The sequence below is a fragment of the Hyperoodon ampullatus genome, assembly GCF_949752795.1.
Source record: "Hyperoodon ampullatus genome assembly, chromosome: 18".
Taxonomy (NCBI): Eukaryota; Metazoa; Chordata; class Mammalia; order Artiodactyla; family Ziphiidae; genus Hyperoodon; species Hyperoodon ampullatus.
In genome coordinates, this window is record NC_136931.1 from 17,205,722 (window position 1) to 17,228,269 (window position 22,548).

General features: G+C 37.2%; 1 pseudogene across 1 annotated transcript; it reads left to right on the plus strand.

Moving 5' to 3' along the window:
• Positions 1-2,601: 2,601 nt before the first annotated feature.
• On the plus strand, positions 2,602-2,957 carry LOC307066965 (mitochondrial import inner membrane translocase subunit TIM14-like; annotated as a pseudogene). The gene has a single exon. The product of its transcript is annotated as a mitochondrial import inner membrane translocase subunit TIM14-like (transcript).
• The last annotated feature ends 19,591 nt before the right edge of the window (positions 2,958-22,548 follow it).

Here is a 22,548-nt window from a genome sequence, read left to right on the forward strand (position 1 = left end):
CCCCTCCTCAAGCTGGATTAGGTAGATCCTTCTGAGATCTCACAGCAGCCTCCTGTTACCTGAAGTATATTACTTACTTATGGCTGCCTTTTTATTAGAATTCCATATAGTTCTATTTATCTTCATTAAGAATTCACCTATCTTCTTCTGAAGAACAGAAACCATGTCTTATTCATTTCTTATCCCTCCCTATTAGTTACAATACTAAACATAATGTCTTAAATGTCTGTTGTATGAACTCAGTGAACAGAGATTTGATGTTTACAATGGTATAAAGTTCTAATCCACTGTATTTCTATCTTCCTCTCACAATTTTACCCTGTTCCTTTTTTCCTTAATGTTCAGAATTTTTGTGATACATCCAGTGTACTTCCCATTACTAATATTTTGTCAGTCTTTCAAATTATTAAGATTCTATCCTGTTATACAATTCTTTCACCTCTAAGAAGGTAGCCCTGACAGAGATGCTCACAAAGATACATACATAAAGATATTCACAGAAAAATCATTTATAATTGCAAAAAAATCAGAAACTTAAGATGCAACAACAGGGATTGCCTAGATAAGTAATACATCCATTCTGTGGAAAATAACTACTAAAGAATCATGGTTGAGAAGATTAATAATGGCATAAGTTTCATGATAAACTCTTAGAGGTACAAAAGCAATTAACAAAACGTATATATATACATATGTATATGTATACATATATATACACACATATATAATATGCCGAAGTTTATTTAAAAAAATAAAAATTGGAGGCCTTTCCAGCAAAGATAGCAAATTGATCTGAGGTGTGAAGTCTCTCCTCCCACTTCAAAGACATCTAGAAATTCTAAATAAAATTTGATGAAAATTTTCAAAGTACACAGCTGGAGTTTAAGATAAGAAAAATACATTTCTAGGGGCTAGAAAAATAAGCCATGTGTCCCTCAGGAAGAAATGGATGTAGATTATGGCAATGACACAAAAAGTCAAGATTTTGAGTCCTGAACTTCCTCCAAGAAGCAAGACCAGGGGGTGAACTAGAAGTAGAAAAAACTCCCAACAGTCTAAAGATAAGGTTTGCCTCAAGGTACAGCAGGAAGCAGAGTCAGTCATGACAACTTTGAATTCCCTGCCCTGCAAGGCATGCCAGCAGAGTGTAAAATTCTTTGAGCTATTAGCAAAGTCCAAACTAAAAAATTAGTATAAAAAGTGGTCCAAACCTGGGAAACCCATACATCCACAGTAAAACACAAAACTGTCCCATAAGGGTGCTTCCACAATCCAGCATGTACCTATAAATATATAATTAGTACTGATGAACTCAGAAAGATTGCAAAGAATACAAAGCAATCCAATGCTATAAAAGTTCACAAATGCAACAAAAGCTCATAATCAAATAACTCTGAATACTAAAGCAATTCAAAAAGAATTTTAAAATAAATGTTTATAGCCATTAAGCAGATGAAAAAAGATAATAGATTCCACATGGCAGGATCAAGGTACAGGCATACCTGAGAGATACTGCAGGTTCAGTTCTAGATCACCACCATAAAGCAAGTATCACAATAAAGCGAATCACATGAATTTTCTGATTTCCAAGTGCATGTAACAGTTATATTTGAACTCCACTGTAGTCTACTAAGTGTGCAATTGTATCTAAAAAAAACAACATACATACCTTAATTTTAAAATACTTTATTGCTAAAACATGCTAACCATCATCTGAGCCTTCAGCGAGTTGCAGTAGTAATATCAAAGATCACTGTCACAGAGCACCATAACAAATATAATATTAATGAAAAAGTTTGAAATATTGTAAGAATTACCAAAATGTGACAGAGACATGAAGTGAGCAAACACTGTTGGAAAAGTGGTGCCAGTACACTCGCTCAGCAGAGCATTGCCACAAACTTTCAATTTGCAAAAAACACAGGATCTGTGAAGTGCAACAAAGTGAAGCACAATAAAACAAGGTATGCGTGTATTATTAAAAATGGAAAATCTGAAAAAAATTCTATCACTGGCAAACAAAATAATACGTTAAAGAGCACACAACACAAAGAGGAAGAGAAATTTATTAAATTGGAAGATAGGTCTAAAGAAGTCACCTAGAATGTACCACAGGAAGTTAAATAATGGAAAATATGAAAGAGAAATTTAGACAGAAGATCCAGCATATGATAGTTATCTGTGAAAAAGACACTACAGTGAACAAAGAAAGATATAATATTTTTAAAGTTTTCAGAAGTGAAGATATAAACCCTCAGATTTAAAGAGCTCCTTAACTCCCCAGACTAAACAAAGATACAACACTGTAGTGAAACTACAGAACACCAAGAAAAAAGAGAAAAAAGTGTGAAAGCTGCAAGAGAGAAAAGATAAACTACCTTCAAAGGAACAATAATCAAACCAACAGGAATCCTATCAAAGGCAACAATAGATGCACAAAGACAGTAGTAACTTCAAAATAATAAGGGAAAATAACATAACCTACAATTCCATACCTAGCTAAACAATCACCTAAGAGTTCAAATCAAAGCAGACTGTCAAAGATATAAAAACTAAGAACTTGGGCACTCCCGGTAGAGGCAGAGGAGCCGAGCAGGAACCATGGCCAGTACGGTCATAGCAGTTGGACTGACCATTGCTGCTGCAGGATTTGCAGGCCATATGCTTTGCAAGCCATGAAGCACATGGAGCCTCAAGTAAAACAAGTTTTTCAAAGTCTACCAAAATCTGCCTTCAGTGGTGGCTATTACACCTTCAGAGGTGGGTTTGAACCCAAAATGACAAAACAGGAAGCAGCATTAATACTAGATACAAGCCCTACTGCCAATAAGGGAAAGATAAGAGATGCTCATCAACCAATTATGCTTTTAAATCACCCAGACAAGGGAGGATCTCCTTATATAGCAGCCAAAATCAATGAAGCTAAAGATTTACTAGAAGGTCAAGCTAAAAAATGAAGTAAATGTATGATGACTTTTAAGTTCTTACTCATTTATATATATGAATATCAGCTTTTTATAATAAAATGCCTCAAAGCTACACATTTTAAAAATTAGCATAAGCTAAATCAAAGCCTTGGTATAAATTTAAGGATTTAAAATCGGATTATAGAATATTTGTAGGTTAATACTCAATAATTATGGATAAATGCATGCCATCTGAAGTGCTGTTCATTACTCATTTGTCAGATAATCTGGTACCTATTTCAAGACAAAGTGAACAAGAGAGTCTCTCCCTGATGGAATCCCCAATCTGATGGGAGACTGATAAACTGATACTTAAAATACAATGTGATAAATATGATGGAATTAACACAGGTTGTTATAGTAGGGGATCATCTCATTGGGACAGAAGGCTGTTCAAGGAACAGAGGACTCCCCCAGCCACTTAGAACCTTGAACTTAAAAATGAATTTAGCCACAACTTAACCTAAGTAATTGATCTAGGTATGTATTTATCATACATACCTTCCTCTGCAATTTTTTGGAAGAGTTTGAGAAGGATGGGTGTTAGCTCTTCTCCAAATATTTGATAGAGTTCACCTGTGAAGCCATCTGGTCCTGGACTTTTGTTTGTTGGAAGATTTTTAATCACACTTTCAACTTCATTACTTGTGATTGGTCTGCTCATATTTTCTATTTCTTCCTGGTTCAGTCTTGGAAGCTTATACCTTTCTAAGAATTCATCCATTTCTTCCAGGTTGTCCATTTTATTGGCATAAAGTTGCTTGTAGTAGTCTTTTATGATGCTTTGTATTTCTGCAGTGTCCATTGTAACTTCTCCTTTTTCATTTCTAATTTTATTAATTTGTCCTCTCCCTCTTTTTCTTGATGAGTCTGGCTAAAGGTTTATCAATTTTGTTTATCTTCTCAAAGAACCAGCTTTTAGTTTTAGCTTTTAGTTTTGATCTTTGCTATTGTTTTCTTTGCTTTTATTTATTATTGATTTTTATGATTCCTTTCCTTCTACTAATTTTGGGTTTTGTTTGTTCTTCTTTCTCTAGTTCCTTTAGGTGTGAGGTTAGATTGTTTATTTGAGATTTTTCTTGTTTCTTGAGGTAGGCTCGTATTGCTATCAACTTCCCTCTTAGAACCGCTTTTGCTGCATCCCATAGGTTTTGGATCATCGTGTTTTCGTTGTCATTTGTCTCTAGGTATTTTTTGATTTCCTCAGTGATCTCTTGGTTATTTAGTAACGTATTGTTTAGCCTCCATGTGTTTGTGTTTTTTACGTTGTTTTCCCTGTAATTCATTTCTAATCTCATAGCATCATGGTCAGAAGAGGTGCTTGATATGATTTCGATTTTCTTAAATTTACCGAGGCTTTATTTGTGATCCAAGAGGTGATCTACCCTGGAGAATGTTCCATTTGCACTTGAGAAGAAAGTGTAATCTGCTATTTTCAGATGGAATGTCCTATAAATATCAATTAAATCTATCTAGTCTATTGTGTCATTTAAAGCTTGTGTTTCCTTATTAAATTTCTGCCTGGATGATCTGTCCATTGGTGTAAGTGAAGTGTTAAAGTCCCCCACTATTATTGTGTTGCTGTCAATTTCCTCTTTTATAGCTGTTAGCAGTTGCCTTATGTATTGAGGTGCTCCTATGTTGGGTGCATATATATTTATAATTGTTATATCTTCTTCTTGGATTGGTCCCTTGATCATTACGTAGTGTCCTTCCTTGTCTCTTGTAACATTCTTTATTTTAAAGTCTATTTTATCTGATATGAGTATTGCTACTCCAGCTTTCTTTTGATTTCCATTTGCATGGAATATCTTTTTCCATCCCCTCACTTTCAGTCTGTATGTGTCTCTAGGTCTGAAGTTGGTCTCTTGTAGACAGCATATATATGGGTCTTATTTTTCTATCCATTTGGTGAGCCTGTGTCCTTTGGTTGGAGCATTTAATCCATTCACATTTAAGGTAATTATCAATATGTATGTTCCTATTACCATTTTCTTAATTGTCTTTTGTTTGTTTTTGTAGGCCCTTTTCTTCTCTTGTGTTTCCCACTTAGAGAAGTTCCCTGAGCATTTGTTGTAGAGCTGGTTTGGTGGTGGTGACTTCTCTTGGCTTTTGCTTGTCTGTAATGCTTTTGATTTCTCTGTTGAATCTGAATGAGATCCTTGTCGGGTAGAATAATCTTGGTTGTAGGTTCTTCCCTTGAATCACTTTAAATATATTGTGCCACTCCCTTCTGGCTTGTAGAGTTTCTGCTGAGAAATCAGCTGTTAACCTTATGGGAGTTCCCTTGTATGTTATTTGTCATTTTTCCCTTGCTGCTTTTAATAATTTTTCTTTGTCTTTAATTTTTGTCAGTTTGATTACTATGTGTCTCGGCATGTTTCTCCTTGGGTTTATCCTGTCTAGGACTCTCTGCGCTTCCTGGACTTGGATGGCTATTTCCTTTCCCATGTTAGGGAAGTTTTTGACTATAATCTCTTCAAATATTTTCTTGGGTCCTTTCTCTCTCTCTTCTCCTTTTGGGACCCCTATAATGCGAATGTTGGTCTCAGAGATCTCTTAGGCGGTCTTCATTTTTTTTCATTCTTTTTTGTTTATTCTGTTCCATGGCAGTGAATTCCACCATTCTGTCTTCTAGGTCAGTTACCTGTTCTTCTGCCTCAGTTATTCTGCTACTGATTCCTTCTAGTGTATTTTTCATTTCAGTTATTGTATTGTTCATCTGTTTGTTTGTTCTTTAATTCTTCTAGGTGTTTGTTCTTTAATTCTTCTAGGTCTTTGTTAAACATTTCTTACATCTTCTCCATCTTTGCCTCCATTGTTTTTCTGAGATCCTGGATCATCTTCACTATCATTATTCTGAATTCTTTTTCTGGAAGGTTGCCTATCTCCACTTCATTTAATTGTTTTTCTGGGGTTTTATCTTGTTCCTTCACCTGGCACATAGCCCTCTGCCTTTTCATTTTGTCTGTCTTTCTGTGAATTTGATTTTCATTCCACAGACTGCAGGATTGTAGTTCTTCTTGCTTATGCTGTCTGCCCTCTGGTGGATGAGGCTATCTAAAGGCTTGTGCAAGCTTCCTGGTGGGAGGAACCGGTGGTGGGTAGAGTTGGCTGTTGCTCTGGTGGGCAGAGCTCAGTAAAACTTTAATCCACTTGTCTGCTGATGGGTGGGACTGAGTTCCCTCCCCGTTGGTTGTTTGGCCTGAGGTGACCCAGCACTGGAGGCTACAGGCTCCTTGGTGCAGCTAATGGTGGACTCCGGCAGGGCTCATGCCAAGGAGTACTTCCCAGAATTTCTGCTACCAGTGTCCTTGTCCTCATGGTGAGGCACAGCCACGCCCACCTCTTCAGGAGGCCCTCCAACACTAGCAGGTAGGTCTGGCTCAGTCTCCTGTGGGGTCACTGCTCCTTCCCCCTGGGTCCTGATGCGCACACTACTTTGTGTGTGCCCTCCAAGAGTGGAGTCTCTGTTTCCCCCAGACCTGTCAAAGTCCTGCAATCAAATCCCACTAGCCTTCAAAGTCTGATTCTCTAGCAATTCCTCCTCCTGTTGCTGGACCGCCAGGTTGGGAAGCCTGATGTGGGACTCAGAACCTTCACTCCAGTGGGTAGACTTCTGTGCTATAATTGTTCTCCAGTTTGTGAGTCACCCACCCAGCAGTTATGGGATTTAATTTTATTGTGATTGCACCCCTCCTACCATCTTATTGCAGCTTCTCCTTTGTCTTTGGATGTGGGGTATCTTTTTTGGTGAGTTCCAGTGTCTTCCTGTCGATGATTGTTCAGCAGTTACTTGTGATCCTGGTGCTCTCGCAACAGAGAGTGAGCGCACGTCCTTCTGCTCTGCCATCTTCCCTTTCTATTTACTACACTGTTTTTTGTTTTAAAAAGTTGGAATTTGTTTTCCCTTCTTGGAAGGGAACATTGATATTTAACTGCTTTTAGAGACTGTCATCTCATATATATAAAATGGACATATGGCTATAAGACACCATATAGGAAATGAGTAGTTATATATTTTATTTTATATATCAATCTACTTTACTGTGAAAAGATAGAGGTTTGAATCAGAACTTGTGAAAATCTGTAGTAAAATACCTTAAGCTGTTAACTGTAAGGCATGGAATAGGAGTTGCTCAGTGGATTGGTTCTATGTTGTGGACTACTTAAGTCTGCATTTGTTACTGTGCTAATAAACAATATTAAAACAAAACAAACCAAAAACCAAAAAAAGGCATAGCAGGCAAATACTAACCAAAAGAAAGTGAAATTGCTAAGAATGGAATGATTTATAACTAAATGATTATAACAGTGATTATCTCTGTGGGGAGTGATAAGTGATTTTTATTATGTTCTTTATATCTTTCTGCATTTTCTAAATTTTTTAAATGAAAATATACAATCTTTATAAATTGAAAAATTATTTTTAATTATTAAGGACTTTATTAATATAGCATAACTAAGAATAACCAACACTTCATGTTATGCTAATCCCTATCAAGATACATGTATTAAATCATTTAATCTTTATAACAACTTAAAGAAGGAAATACTATTATAATATTTTTGCTTCATTTTGCAGATGAAAAAACTGAGGCACAAAGGGATTTAAATAACTTGCCTAAGGTCAAACAGCTAGTAGAGACAAGACTAGGTTAGGAACTAAATATATGTGGGTACTAGAGATAGACATCTATGTCCAGGTCTAACATGGAAGATAGAACTCAGAATTTTCAAAGATTGCTTTTTCATTTTTTTATTTTATTTTTTCCAGTAAAAAATATTCCAATGAGAAGATATATTTAACATTTACAATACTACTAACAGTAGAATTCACAGACAAAATAAAATCCCTTCCTATAATTTTGTTCATGTGTTTATACTCTAGAATTATAAAACAGAAGTACCACTGTCTACCAATGTTTATTTCATGGCTTTTTCCAGTTAAAATGTATCACTCCTGTAACAGATACAATTCTATTTTTGCACTTTAATTGCTTCTGGTTGGTGTCAGCAAAGTGACATTTGTAAAAGTTTAACCAGGTTTTAATAATAAAAACTTAGACAATATTTCCATCCATGTTTTGAAATTCTGGGTGTAAAACGCATGGCTAAAACTATCCTCTATTTGGATATGATTGTCTTTCTCAGATTTTATTTCCCTTTTCTTTTTAAACAAATATATAGTTTAGAATGAAATTTAAGATAACATATAGTATATTTAAAAATAATTTCTATTGTACAACCACAAAAAAAGAAAAAAGCCACAGTAGAAACTACTTTCACCTTTATTTACAGTAGCCTCCCCTCCAAGAAAAGAAAGAAAAGCAAAAGAGAGTCATCATTTATAAGTAATGGATGCATTCCTAACCAAATGGATACTGAAAGAAAAAGGAGCATTTTTCTAGCTCTATCAGAAAGGGCCTTGCAAACAGCATGTAGACAATTACAGTTCCGCGAACATTCAATTGGCCACCTATCTTGGCTAAATTACAATAATGTGCATTTGGCAAATCATATCATTTCACAAAGTCATTTTAAATGTACAATGTGCATTTCTCTTACCTCTCAAAATAATTCTCTAGAATGCGTCAAACTTAAAGAAATATGCAGATACACCATTGGATATCCTGTCATAACCAGACTTCACAGGAAGCCAGAGCACCTTTCTCTAGCTAGACTTCATATTCCTAGAAGGAACCACCACCAAGATGCACTTCTATCTACACTGACACTGCCACGGTAGCATGTTAAGCATGTTGGAGTCGATGACATATTTGTCAGAGGCCCTATTTACTGAAATAAAGACAATGGCAAATGGTTGATCAACACTTCTCCTTCTATTGTCATAAACTCTCAGCAGATTATCCTTTCCAAATAATGAGTTAGGTTTATAATTTTCAAAAGCTAAGATCTTTTTGATACAATTTCACACTATATAATATTCTTCATATTCATTTATGATATCACATTATATGGTATCAAAAAGTGATTTTGAGAAATGTGGGTGGAGGGATCCAAATGCATAGTTGTAATAGGTGTACATGGGGCTCTGGAATATAAAACTAATGATTTCATTTGTCTACTCCTGATGTTATTGAAGAGTATTATCTTATGCATAATTAACAGGGTTTTGAAAGGCTGAATATAAAACATTATAGCATTTCTTGTCAGCTTACATTGGGAACTCTACTGTAACTGACACAAATAACCTATAAGGGTGCTTTCTACCTAATCTGGAAAAATTGTAAATATTATACTGTGTTGGTATATCTTTGTTTTCACAGATATTCATGGAAGGAAAGAGTAACGAGTAACTATAAAGAGCAAAATAAAATCCATCTGAAGGCTATTATAAATACTGGCTCACTTACATTTCACAAGTGACAATGCCTATTGACCTTAAAATTGTAGAAATTAAACTACTGGCTTGACCATATAAATCTCATGTGTAACTACAGAAAACCATAAGTGTCTAATTCATTGGCAAGTTTCTCACCATAACTTATGCCTGTGGATCAGTGGAACAGGAACTGGTAGAAACACTATAAGCCACACAAATACTATTAACAATAAACACGGTGGCTTATGAAACCTGGTCAGTAGCTTCTCTTTCATCCACACAAGGGGTCACCCAAATAATACTACCTTCCATTCCTGACTTTTTAAATTCAAAATCATCAATGCTTACAAGTCTTATGTATAATACTGCAATTAATAGTCTGAAAACTGCTCATTATGGGCTAGGTAGTTAACAAGCAGATTGCATGGTCTGGGTCAAGTTGGAGCTGAGGCATTAAGACTGAAATAAAGGCAAGAAAGCACTGCTGAGAAGACAGGTGACTACACAGAGCAGGAACTGAATTACTGGATTCTTGAGACTGGAATTATACCACACTCAGCATCAACAAATATGTGTGCCAGGCACCGTGCTAGGTGTTGTTTTCAAACATTTGAACAGGGTCACTTAGGAAAATTACACATTCCCTGCAGTTGCACATAAGAAAATATTTTCAAAAAAAACATTTCCTGGAGGGAGGGATAACTCAAAAATTAAATATGCAACACAGTAGGATCTTGTTGTCCATCCAATCTATATGTAATAGCTTGCATCTTGTATAGAAATGCAAGATTTTTATGTATTGATTTTGTATCCTGCAACCTTACTGAATTTGTTTACTAGGTCTAAGTTTTTCATATACATTCTTTTTTATATTTTTAAATATATATTCTTTTTTATTTATATACATTTATATATTCTTTTTCTTAATATACATTCTTTTTTATATCCTTTTCCATTATGGTTTATCCCAGGACATTAAATATAGTTCCCTGTGCTATACAGTAGGACCTTGTCCATCCATTCTATATGTAAGTTTGCATCTACTAACCACAAACTCCCAGTTCATCCCTCCCCGATCCCACCCCCCTTGGCAACCACAAATCTGTTCTCTATGTCTGTGAGTCTGTTTCTGCTTCGTAGGTAGGTTCATCTGTGTCATATTTTAGATTCCACATATAAGTGATATCATATGGTATTTGTTTTTCTCTTTCTGACTTACTTCACTTAGTATGATAATCTCTAGTTTCATCCATGTTGCTATAAATGGCATTATTTCATTCTTTTCTATGGCTGAGTAGTACTCTTTATCCATTCATCTGTCAATGTACATTTAGGTTGTTTCCATGTCTTGGCTATTGTGAATATTGCCTATGAATATAGGGGTGCATGTATCTTTTTGAATTATCATTTTGTCTGGATATGTGCCCATGAGTGGGATTGCTGGGTCATATGGTAATTCCATTTTTAGTTTTCTGAGGAACCGCCATACTGTTTTCCATAGTGGCTTACATTCCCACCAACAGGGAACTGTGTTCAATGTCCTGGGATAAGCCATAATGGAAAAGAATATAAAAAAAAGAATGCATATATATTTATAACTGAGTCACTTTGCTGTGCAGTAGAAATTAAGACAACATTGTAAATCAACTATACTTCAATAAAGTAAATAAATAAAAACAAAAAACTCAGTGTACATACTCAAAATAATTAAGCCTATTCTTTTTTTTTTTTTTTTTTTTTTTTTTTGCGGTATGTGGGCCTCTCACTGTTGTGGCCTCTCCCATTACGGAGCACAGGCTCCGGACACGCAGGCTCAACGGCCATGGCTCATGGGCCAAGCCGCTCCGTGGCATGTGGGATCTTCCCAGACCGGGGCACGAACTCGTGTCCCCTGCATCGGCAGGCGGACTCTCAACCACTGCGCCAACAGGGAAGCCCCAAGCCTATTCTTTTAATTAGAAGGGACAGATATTTTTAAAGGGGAAACATTTTGGTATAAGGTCCAAAGACTTTAAATATCTTGTCCCATTTTAGAAAATAAGAAATAGAGCACTTTTCTTTAATAACCATTTTAGTATGACACAAACTGGCTTTAAATCCACTTTTTTCTAGAACAGCACATACCAGGCTGTCAGCAAAGAATTGAGAGAATGAGTGAATATTTTAGCCACTTTTTATTTATCAAAATAAAAAATATAACCTAAAATTCATTCCAAGGGACTTCTGAATAGATAACTATTGGATATATAAAATAAATTAGGACATAGTTTTGCTACCAACCATTAGAGCAAGATCAAGACTGAGATAGCATAACCTCTTCTGACTACAAAATAGCACCATTGCAACAAGATTTTTCACTCACTCATGATAATGTAAGGAGTTCAGGACAAACTTATCTTGTCCAAATAAAAAGCCATAAAAACTGAAGGATGCTTCCTTTTTTGGTGAGAAAACATCCATTTTGTAACAATCTATAACCCTTTTGTAATCATCAGTGTGCAGAGGATAAAGATCATTCCCTCTCCTTGTGGGTATGGCCCTTGAAAAAAATTTTTTAAAACAACAGGTACACTGTGAGAAGTACATAACAGGAAATGACACGGTAAGAATCCATTGATGCCACATATAAATCAGAGAGACAACTAACTCACGCCTTCTCCAAACCATTCACAACAAACGTTTTTTTTTCTCATTTCATCAATATGAAACCACACAAAAGAAATTCCAGCTACTAACCACATTAAAATGTGAGTTATTTGCTGGAGACTTGATAACACTGAGGGGGCAAAAAGTCAACATTCTTGCCAAGTGAAAGCAGAAAAAAAAAAAGTCTCTTACAGTTACCTTCAAGGTAAAATTAATTATTAATTGGCAAAGCCTGGACATGGAATGATTGCTATCAATATTTTAATATTTTCAGTGCTAATTTCATTCTCACCATCGTAGTTTGTCTATGAAGAAGCAAGAGAGGTCTATTTACTTTTAGTGAGGCTTGCTACAATGATCACCTTAAGAAGGCCACCAATATTTTGAAATGCTTTGAATCTTCCTCTTCTTGAATTTATAATATTAAACAAACTGAAAAAATATTCTCATTTCATTCACACAAATGAACAATTAATTCTACCATTCTTAGGTGGCTCATGAAAAATTAGATGCTAATTTCTGAACAAGATTAATTTTTTAATTCCCACCCACCAGTACTGCAATTCACATTGTGTTAAGACTTGTATTTTATCATAAAAGTTTTCTGATCATTTGTAAAAGTTGAATTTTGAAATTTGAAAGTTAATTTACCAGTTTCCTGAATTCAACCTAACTCATCTCTAGAGCCAAGCCTGCAGAAATGCCTAGATAAAATTCAGTATGTTTCAGGTTTCAGCAGAACGGTGTAAAAGAAACCTTAAGGACTGAGGAATGAATATGTCACAAACAGGACATGGATGAAGAAGAATTAGGAGTACTCTGCTTTAGCTCCTCAGGGTCCATTGTCCCAGAGGGAAAAGAACATCTTCTGAACCTAGAAGTATGAGCCCAAGAAAATCTCAGGTTCAAGGTGACCTCCAATTTGCCTCAGGGATAGAGACGCAACCCTTAACTGCTAGTACCAAGGCTCCAGGGCAGATAAGGGGTGAGTCAACAGAGGTTTGGAATTGCCCATGGCATTTAAAGCCTAGAGTGTCTGTTCTGGGGGGACAGTGTTCACTAGAAAAGAGTCACATTAGACTATATATATAAAGGCTGTCTACTGCCATGTGGAACCCTGAGAGTGTAGGGGCAATGTCTCAGGCTAACCTGGACATTGGCCCCAGATCTGCCCTCATTTTCCATTTTTAACATCATACACCTCTATGCTTCTACACATCTTCCTGACCTCCAGCCTGTGACTAAATACTTCAGTTTTACCTGTGATGCTGTCTCACCTCAGACAGCAGCTGCATCTGACCATGTTACTCCTGTAAGCCCCATGGCCCACTACAAACCTGGGCATCTGGCCAGGTAGGTGGGCAATGTCTTGGTCAGCCACTGCCTGAAAACTGGCCATCCTTCACAGCTCTTACCTCTTTTTCACTCACCACATTGAAACAATCACTAGATGCTACTGATTCTATCTTTCCAATAGATTTCAAATCTGTCCATTTCTCTATCCCCATTGGCACACCTGCCTGGCTCATCTAGGCCACCACTGCTCTTGCCTCTTAACAGCCTCTTAACTCACTTCCTGCGCCAGTCGAACCCCTCCAATCCTCCAATCCATTCTCTGTACTGCAGGCACAGTGGTGTTACTCACAACTCATCCCAGCATGTCACTCTACAACTTAAAATATTTCAGGGCTCCCCACTGCCCTCAAGATAACTGCCAAGTTCTGTATCATCCATTCAGGATTCAGTCCTCACTTATCCAACCTCATCTCTCACAAGCTCAACAACTTCTGCAGCACTTCCAGATGCAGAGACCCATGTTCTTTCTCACCTATAAGTCTTCTGTACTTAGTCTAACCTCCCCTTGTGTGACTAAACTAAATCTCCTCCAAGACATGACATGGCAAACAGATACAGCTCATTATACTTTGTTCATGAACTAACCTTGTTTGTAATACTCTTTTATTACTATTTCTCTTGAGCTAATATTTCTAAAGACAAGAATATTCATAATCTATTCATAGGAATCCTAATATTTATCAAGCACCTACTATATTCTTGTCACTGTTATACACATTTATTTTTATTAACTTATGTAATCCCCAGAGCAACCCTATGAGTTGATCCAGTTATTATCCCCATTTTATAGACGAGGAAATTGAGACACAGAATGATTAAAAAAAGATGATACAGCTAATAAGTGGAAGATCAAGATTCAAACCATGGTCATAACATTCCAGAGTTAGCTACTAAACTTGACTGTTACTCCAGAGACAGTCAAGAAGAGCAAACTACATTTGAATTATAATAAATGATGGCAAATGTATGTCATCTGACATTAATAAATCTTTCAAATTCAGGGTTGAGGGTAGTTATGATGACTAGTCTGCAAATTTCTGTAAGACTTACCTTTGTAATGCAAACATCACATCCCACTAGCTCAGTGCACACTTTACCAGGGGAAATTTTTGCATATTATGTTAACATTTTTAGGCCTACTTTTTTTTTTTTGGCTGCACTGCATGGCATGCAGGATCTTAGTTTCCCAACCAGGGACTGAACCCGTGTACCCTGCAGTGGAAGCGTGGAGTCTTAACCACTGGACAGCCAGGGAAGTCCACAGGCCAGCTCTGAGAAACAATAAAGTAGAAATATCACACTATAGAATTATGCTGCTGCCAAAACTAAAACTACATTATTAATGGTACAGAAAAATGTGGGTTCCCAATGCTTTGATATCTAAACTGTATGTCATTTTACCATTTATAGTTTATTAACAAAATTAGATGCAGCTTTTTTTTTTGATGCAGTCTTTTTTTTTTTTTTTTTTTTTTTTTTTTTCCTGTACGTGGGCCTCTCACTGCTGTGGCCTCTCCCGTTGCGGAGCACAGGCTCCGGACACACACAGGCTCCGCGGCCATGGCTCGCGGGCCCAGCCGCTCCGCGGCATGTGGGATCTTCCGGGATCGGGGCACGAACCCGTGTCCCCTGCATCGGCAGGCGGACTCTCAACCACTGCGCCACCAGGGAAGCCCTGATGCAGTCTTTTTTATATTAACTACTGTACATTTTTCTGATGTTAAATCAATACAGTTTCCATTTTTCATGCAACAGAAATTTAGAAAATTAAATACATCAGACAAATGGTCACCATAAAGCAACCATAAAGTGAAATCTGAAAGATTAAAATTATGGCTATTATTTATCATGCATATTTGTATCCTCAGATAGTAAAAGTCCTAATTGTTTGCCTTGGGTTCTTTTAACTATAAAAGTAAAATATGGATTAACAAGTTTGTCTTTTCCCTCTTCCAGAAGAAAAACAGTAATTCCTGGGTACAGAATATGTGGTCAAATACTTGACTGATTGACTCCTGTAATAAGCTTGTTTAGTTGCTAAAATATCTAATACTTAGTATTGTAAGATGAATCTTATGTAAGAAACTACTTATATCTGATATAGTTAACCTTACTAAAAGTCATTCGAGGGTTGGGCTTAAAAATACAAGCATTTTAGAAATTAACTGAAAAAATAGTTTTAGTAGTATAAAGCAAAACAATTTAAGAGTAGCCTTTGTGTACCAGACTATTCATTGATTCACATATATATATGGAGCACATACTATGTGCTGGCTTGGCAGCAGTTGTTTGACAAACACCACGGAATGAATAGGCCTTGTCTCTGCAGAGCTATGCTCCAGTGAGAGGTTATATTATCACACAATGAGAATCTCAACATGGTGGCATAATGGGTCACCAACATGAAGTTAACTAGGAAACTATAAATTCACTAAAATGTGTCTTCCTACCTTCCCTTGCCACCCTCCCAGATGCTGCCCTAAGTACAGCCTCCTATCATTCTCACTTAAGCCTGATCTCTAAAGGAGTTTCTACTCCAAATTATCCTTCTCCTTTATTCCAGATTTAAATTCCATTCCCTCCAAGCTCAGTTATTGGCTGGGAAGAGCCAAAGAGATGATTTGCATTAGGGCGTGTTTGACTGATAGCTGCCTGCATTTTTTTATTTGCTAACCCAGAGGAATGACTCACCAATTGAAAAATTTAGGCAATAACAGATGCTAAGGGAAAGTAGGGTTATTCGGGGAAGAGGAGTTTTCTGAGTCCTGCAAAGACTCTGCTTAGGAATTTTTGCCTCTGGCTATGCATAAATTAGCCTTGGATGGCATCACCTTTGTGAAGAAGCTGTAGCCCACAATGTTCAGCAAAACAAATGTTCCAAAGGGTGGGGATAAAGAGTGAAATCCCTAATGAATAACAGGATGGAAAATCCAGACCATAATAACCAGAAACAAAACAAGCCCTGAATGATATTTCCATTTCCACTTATTTGAAAATTATCCAAATATGCATCTGATACTTCTTAGCCCTAACATCCTGTCTTTAGAACATCCCATAAATCCATTTCAATGTAACATCAGGGTCTTTTAATCCCAAGATTTTAAAGCCAGTAAGAGAATTTATTTAATGCCATAAACTGAAAGCCTGCTCTATTCAGAGCATGGGCCCTCTTCCTTCTGGTGAAAAATGAACAAGTGACTCTTTGAAATTTTGCCGTGTTGACAACGGTATTAAATTTTCAGGTTGCTTAGGCTTCATGAAATCATAGGATGGGTAATAAGTGTTAGCCATATAACAAGTATGAGATGTGTCAGCTCCAAAAAGAAAGGTCCTTAGATCGTCTTCACTGATTTCCATGTCTGTTCACCACCTTGCCAACTAACTAACAGCATCACTAATATGTCCAGAATTTTATTTTTCCTCCAATTAAACCAAGTTAGGGCAAAGTTGTACACTGAGCACGGGATAACCACTGGATGAGCTAACAACACTAGCTTTTTTGGGATTCAGCCCTTTTCTCTTAAAAATAAGTTCCAGAAAAATGCTCTGTTTCACGAAGACAGTTTGCCTCCTACTTACAAATGTATGCTGATCTGAACAAACTCATGCTTTGTTAATAAATTAAATTAAAGTGCTTTTAAAATTCAACCACAATGAAACATATCATCCAGACCTCATTATTTGCCATTTCCATGCCTCTTCAGAATTTCTGAGTACTCCCTCATGTGTGTCAAAGTGACAGGAGAAAAGTCTGTTCCCAAGCTACTTTTAGCCAAGTAAATACTTGGAAATTCACTGTGTAGCTAAGAAAGCATATCATTATGGCCTTTTCAAAGACATCCTGTAAACATCCAGCATTGAACGAAGTAGACAAGCTATTTTCGAAAATAGCAGAGGCCTACTTTCTGTTGTTTTTTTTTTTTAATTTTTATTGGAGTATAGTTGATTTACAATGTGGTTAGTTTCTGCTGTACAGTAAAATGTATCAGTTATACATATACATATATCCACTCTTTTCTAGATTCTTTTCCCATATAGGTCATTACAGAGTATTGGGTAGAATTCCCTGTGCTACACAGTAGGTCCTTGTTAGTTATCTATTTTATATATAGTAGTAGTGTGTACATGTCAATCCCAATCTCCCAATTTATCCCACCCCCCCTTCCCCCCTGGTAACCATAAATTTGTTTTCTACATCTGTGACTCTATTTCAATCCCAATCCTGGGCATGTATCTGGAAAAAAACATAATCCAAAAGGATACATGACCCCCAATATTCACTGCAGCACTGCTTGCAATAGCCAAGACATGGAAGCAACCTAAATGTCCATCAACAGAGGAATGGATAAAGAAGATGTGGTACATATATACAATGGAATATTATTCATCCATAAAGAAGAATGAAATAATGCCATTTGCAGCAACATGGATGGACACAGGGATTATCATACTAAGTGAAGTAAGTCAGACAGATAAAGATAAATATCATATGATATCACTTAGATGTGGAACCTAAAAAAAGGTACAAATGAACTTATTTACAAGGCCCACTTTCAATTTCGGTGAATGCATGGCCATTAAAAAGAGACTCCTATATGTTTGCTGTGAACTATCCCAGTGGTAATAACCAACAGTCTGTATTTTAATTGTCCCCTCAATTGCCTGTATCCCCTTCTAGAGTGGAAGACATAGACTTGAGGGCATGGATTGTGTCTTGGTCACTTTTGGGAACAATGTACCAGCATATAGTAGGCACACAACATTAACATTTGTTCTATGGATGAACACCACCCAGAGGGGTGATGGAGTAAATTAAAACCAGCTACATTATAAAGAAATTACAGAACCCAAGCTCTCTGGACCTTGGGGTTCTTTTCTCAAGAGGCCAAATCCTTTTCATGCATCTGTGAGCAGGTGCAATGGACATTTGGGGTGAGGGAGTGGGAATCTGGTGGTAAGTCTTGGCAAGCTTACCCCTATTGGCAGTCATGGTCCTCTAAACAGGTCAAAGAAGTTAGTCTATAGTTAAAACATGGCCTAGATATAGAGATAAGTAAGCAAGGAAGAGATCAATTACTCAAAATCTGAATTCTTAAACAATTTAGAAACCAAATGTGTTGCCTGATTAAATTTTATATTTCTATAAACCCACATAGCCTGTTGGGCTGCCACTGAATGAGGCATGCTTTCATCTAACATTTGGGTTTAACATCACAGTGTCTTCTTCCTTAAGAATTTGTAATCAAGAAATGACTCTATACCTTATGCTTAGCTAGGGAAAGACTTAGAACCATTTTAGATAGGAGCAGGAGAAGGAAGAAAGAGAAAGGGTAAGAAGAAATAGTAGAAGGGAGGCAGGAGGAGAGAGAGGTGGAAGAGGAAGGGAGAACAGGAAAGATAAGAAAGAGGAGGGGGTAAAGCTCCACAGCTGGTCTGGATAGCCTTGGCCATAGTTAGGTTTTTGCAGTGTTCTCTAATCTATTGCTGAAGGTGAAGCTGGCCTTACTTTGCTGAAATGGTAAGATTTCAATGAGAGGCCAAACCATGAGCTCTGATACAGAGTTACAAAAGGGTAGAAGGCTTCAAAGTAAAAAATATGAACTGTGGTGATTAGAAGATCAACAAATATCCAATCCTGAAGAACAGAGGATTGACTGGGAAAAAGGAGATGATGACAATGATGGAGATGTCTATAGTGGTGATTATGAGAGTGATGACAGAGCTTACCATGGCCAGGTAAGCTCATTTGGTCCTCGCAACTATGCTATCAAGTAGATCCCATTTTTGTTATTCCCATTTTACAGATGAGGAACAGAGAAGTAAATCATATATACAAGTTCACATAGCCAGCAAGTGGCATTGCCAACCTATTCATCCAGGAAGTCTGGTTGCAAAGTTCTCATCCACTATATTAATTTCCTGTAGTCACTGCAACAAATTACCACAAACTTCATGAATTAAAGCAACAGAAATTTCTCTCTCATAGTTCTAGAAGCCAGAAGTCTGAAATCAGTATCACTGGGCTAAAATCAAGGTGTCAGCAATGCTCTCTTCAGAGTCTCTAGGGCAGAATCCATTCCTTGCCTCTTCCAGCTGCTGTTGGCTGCCAGCATTCCTTGGCTTGTAGCCACATCACTCCAATCTTCAAGGCCAACATCTTCAAATTTCTCTCCACTCCATCTTCACATGTCTTCTCCTGTGTGTGTGTGTATAGGTATGTGTGTGTGTGTGTGTGTGTGTGTGTGTGTGTGAGAGAGAGAGAGAGAGAGAGGGAGGGAGGGAGAGAGGGGGAGAGAGGGGGAAAAGGGGGGGGAGAGAGAGAAAGAGAGAGAGAGAGAGAGAGAAATCTCCCTCTGTCTCCCTCTTTTATAAGGGTACTTATGGTTGCACTTAGGGTCCACCCAGGTAATCCAGGATAATCTCCTCATCTCAAAATCTTTACCATAATCATACTGCAAAAACTCTCCAAATCAGGTAACATTTACAAATCAGATAATATTTACAAGTTCCAGGTGTTAGGACCTCATAAATTTGGGGTGGGGGGAGACGATTTTTCAGTCTACCACACCCACTCTACTCTGCTGTAGTAGTTTTCAATGGTTTGGATGAGCTTTTTAAAAAACTTGCATATGGTTATTGCACATATATTAATTGAAAGTTTCCAATGTAGCAGATTGGAAGATCTGCTATACTGGAGATCATTTAGTTTTTAAAATTACACAAACATGCTAAAGACTATTTACTATAATTTAACACTCTTCTTTAGGTCACTGATTTGTCATTCAAAACCTCAAACTTGTATGAGGGTGAAGGTTGTAAACAACAGTCTCTTGGGTCTATCCCTGGTCACTGAGAGTCAATCAACAACTGCTGGCATAACACACCTAGTAACACATTACTATTATCATGTAATCTCAGGGCTCAAAACTCTTCAAGAGCTTCCCATAGTGCAGCACATGTGATCAGCAGTGTCCTCCATCACCCAGCACCGACTCCCCACCGTTCCTATCTCATTATCACCTGTCCTTCAAAACAGTCTCATGGGGCCTCCCTGGTGGCGCAGTGGTTGAGAGTCCGCCTGCCGATGCAGGGGATACGGGTTCGTGCCCCGGTCTGGGAGGATCCCATATGCCGCGGAGCGGCTGGGCCCGTGAGCCATGGCTGCTGAGCCTGCGCGTCCGGAGCCTGTGCTCCGCAACGGGAGAGGCCACAACAGTGAGAGGCCCGCGTACCACAAAAAAAAAAAAAAAAAAACAGTCTCATGTTTTTCCCAACTAATATAAACTTAATCTTCTGTTCTTCTCATGGCTCTCTGCTCACTTGGGAAACTTACTCCCCCTTTCAACAACCCAAGTCCATCATTTTCTATGAGCTTAGATTAAAACTTATTTCATGCAACAAGCATATGAAAAGATGGTCAATATCACTCATTAGGGAAATGCAAATCAAAAGCACAATGAGGTATCACTTCACCCCCATCGGGATGACTACTACCAAGACAAAAAACAAAAAACAGAAAATAACAAGTGTTGGTGAGGCTGTGGAGAAATTAGAACACTTGTACACTGTTGGTGAGACAGTAAACTGGTGCAGCTGCTGTGGAAAACAGTGTGGAGGTTCCTCAAAAAATTAAAAATAAAACTACCATATGATTCAGCAATTCCATTTCTAGGTATATATCCAAAAGAATCAAAAGTAGGGCCTTGAAGATGTATTTGCACACCCATGTTCACAGCAGCATCATTCACATTAGCCAAAAGGGGAAAGCAACCAAAGAGTCCATCAACAGATGAATGGATAAGCAAAATGTAGTACATACATAAAAGGGAATATTTTCAGCTTTAAAAAGGAAGAAAATTCAGACACATGGTATAACACGGAGGAATCTTGAGGACATTATGCTAAGTGAAATAAGACAGCACAAAAACACAAATACTGTATGATTCTACTTATATGAGGTACCCAGACAAGTAAAATTCATATAGACAGAAAGTAGAACAGTGGTTGTCAGGGGCTGGGGGAAGAGGAGGATGGAGAGTTGTTACTTATTGGGTATAGAGTTTGTTTTACAAGATGAAAAAGTTCTGGAAACTGATTGTACAACAATGTGAATGTATTTAACCCTACTGAACTATACACGTGAAAATGGTTAAGATGGTATATTTTATGTTTATTTTACCACCATTAAAAAAATTTTAATGCAAAAAACTAACTTATTTCATGTAAAAAGCTTGTCTACCCCAATTCAGATAGCTCTTCCCTGTCTTTGCTGTTCTATTATAATCATAGAGAAGTTTCAAGTCAAGGAATTGGTGCTCCTTGAAACTAACAAGCTTTCCTTCTTCCTCCCCAAGGAAAAAGATTGTGTTTTCTCCTTTGTTATTTCCAAAGTACTCAATAGGGTACTCTTCAGATAGAAAATTGAATTGATCAAGTGACCAGTCAAACTGATATAAAATTTTATAATACCTAAAAGAAATAGGAGACTGAACAACAACAAAATTAGCCAAAAAAGAAAGAGTAATGCAAGAATAATGTAAAAATATATATATATTAAAATGAGGACCATTTTTTCTTCTATTATTTACCAATAATAAAATAACAAGAAGTACTTGATAAACTTTCATGTATATGGAGGTGCTTAATTTGTGTTTCCAAGGGAAAATTTGGTTAAATATTTAATGATACAGTTTAGATCAGTGGGTCTCACATTTGGTGTGCATAAGAATCACCAAGAAGGTTGTTAAAGCAGTTTGCTAAGTCTAGCACTCAAGAGATTTTGATTCAGCAGGTCTGAGGTGAGGCCTGAGAATGTGAATTTCTAATAAGTTCCCAAGGGATACTAGTACCACTGGTTCAGGGACCACACCTTGAGAACATTGGTTTGGATTTGCATTTTCTTGATTACACAAAGGACGTCAGAACATGAAACAGGAAATGTTGGTCCCAGACTGGACTCCCACTCCTTGACCTTTATTCAAAGCCAAAGGAAGACCCTTTGCCTACCACTAGGGTCTTCACTTCACCTACATAATTCTTTCTTTCAGAAAAGTTGGGAATTGAGAAAGAAACATAATATGTTTGACAGTTTATGGTTTTAGTAGAGTCTGGCACTGCCATTCACTTTTTTTTTTTTTTTTTTTTTTTTTGGCCATGCCACACAGCTTGTGGGGTCTTAGTTCTCTGACCAGGGATTGAACCCAGGCCCTTGGCAGTGAAAGCGCAGAGTCCTAA